We start from the raw sequence: 1,932 nt of genomic DNA, 5'->3' as shown, positions 1-1,932 counted from the left end.
TCAGAGCTGACCAACTCAACTACTGTCTGGGCCCAGCTCCAGCACCTCTCGTTGGCCTCCCCAACATCTCCGAGTTGCTGGAGCAGGTGGAGAAGCTGGTGCTGCAGAACCAAGTCCTGGGACAAGTCATTGTCACCCAGGATGAGAACCTGAAGCATGGCTGTGATCGAAGCTGACAGCCGTCACCCCAGAGTCCTCTGGGGATCCTGAAAGACCCACAGAGGCTCCAAAGGGAGATAAGGCATTGGCGGGGGAGTCTGCAGAGTTTGCAGCGTCCTCAGAAGGACTGGAAAAGGGCGGGTCCGTAGGGAGATGCTTTTAAAAACCGGACTTAGGCTTTCTGACTATTTCCGGACGCTCAAGATGTCAAAGCGAGGACATGGTGGGTCCTCCGGAGCGAAATTTCGGATTTCCCTGGGTCTTCGGGTAGGAGCTGTGATCAATTGTGCTGACAACACAGGAGCCAAAAACTTGTATATCATCTCTGTGAAGGGAATCAAGGGACGGCTGAACAGACTTCCTGCTGCTGGTGTGGGCAACATGGTGACGGCCACAGTTAAGAAAGGCAAACCAGAAACTAAGGAAAAAGGTATATCTGGCAGTGGTAATTCGACAACAAAAGTCATATCGAAGAAAAGATGGGGTGTTCCTTTATTTTGAAGATAATGCTGGGGTCATAGTAAACAATAAAGGCAAGATGAAAGGTTCTGCTGTTACAGGCCCCACTGCAAAGGAGTGTGCAGACTTGTGACTCAGGATTGCATCCAATGCAGGAGGCATTGCATGATTCTCCAGTGTATTTGTAAAATATATTCATTAAAAAGTCTTCACTCTGGAAAAAAAAAAGAACTGGACTTAGGAAATTGGACAGAAAGATGGCAGAATAGATCTGGGTGTGCTGGGGAGAATGGTAAAGCTACAGAGGGCTATGTCTTGGGCTATGCTGTAACCAGAAACCATGTGGAAGTTTATGATCTGAGATGCCGTTGACTCCAAAGGGCAAGGAAGCTTCTTGTGCAGTGATATGAAAGACTACAGACTCACAGTTGAGAATGAGAGATGTAGAAAGAAGGTTTCTGTGACAAGCTCTCTCTACTCTCACCCCACACCTCCCAAGCAAAAATAGCCTAGATAGAAGATACTGAAAGGAACTCTTAGAAATTATGATAATTATTAAGGTCTAGGTAAAATATTAAAGCCTGCATGGAATGCTAAGACACAGGTAAAACATCAAGGCCTAGGTGACTGTTACATGGCTAGCCTGCCATTGTAAGGAAACTTTCTCATGCCCAAGTTGATTGCACACTCTGTTATATTCTGGGCCCCCGGAAGCCAATCACGATAGAAGGCAGCAGAACTGTTTTGCAGAATTACCCAATCACGATAGAAGGCAGCAGAACCGTTTTGCAGAGTTACCCACAATAAGCTTGGACCCAAACTAACCACCCAGCAGCACATCCTGCACCTACATATAAGCATTTTGGGTATTTGCTTTTGTAAGTTGCCCCTGGGATGGATCTCGGCATGAGAGAGATGCCTGCACCAATATAAGAAACTATTTGAACTATTTGAATAAGACTTCCATTTTGAGGAGGGGTTGAGTAAAGTTTAAGTTCCCGAGACCTCCCTGGGAACTGACATCCTACTTGGCAGAGAGAGAGACATGTATGTGGGTAACTGGCATTCTGACTGGCAAGTTAAGATGTAAATTTTAGACAAGTCCCCCGTCACAGTTAAATACCCCAACCAATGGGAACAGGATAAATGTACAACCAAGACATGTTCCTAAGTCACCTGTTCCTCAGTCCTGACTGGTGAAATAACCTGACACAGACGTGTGTAGATCTCAGGCTTTAAAAGGCTGATAAGCTCGAATCATGTCCCTGATCAATCAGTCTTAGGGTGTAGCATTCAATAAACCATCCCTATTTG

At 45.9% G+C, this 1,932-nt stretch overlaps 1 pseudogene; it reads left to right on the top strand.

Annotated features, from left to right (window-relative positions):
- Positions 1–363: 363 nt before the first annotated feature.
- Positions 364–787, top strand: LOC116902890 (annotated as a pseudogene).
- Positions 788–1,932: the final 1,145 nt, after the last annotated feature.

The sequence above is a fragment of the Rattus rattus genome, chromosome 6, assembly GCF_011064425.1.
Source record: "Rattus rattus isolate New Zealand chromosome 6, Rrattus_CSIRO_v1, whole genome shotgun sequence".
NCBI lineage: Eukaryota > Metazoa > Chordata > Mammalia > Rodentia > Muridae > Rattus > Rattus rattus.
Note: the sequence above shows the minus strand (reverse complement) of the source record. Positions and strands in the feature narration are given on the sequence as shown.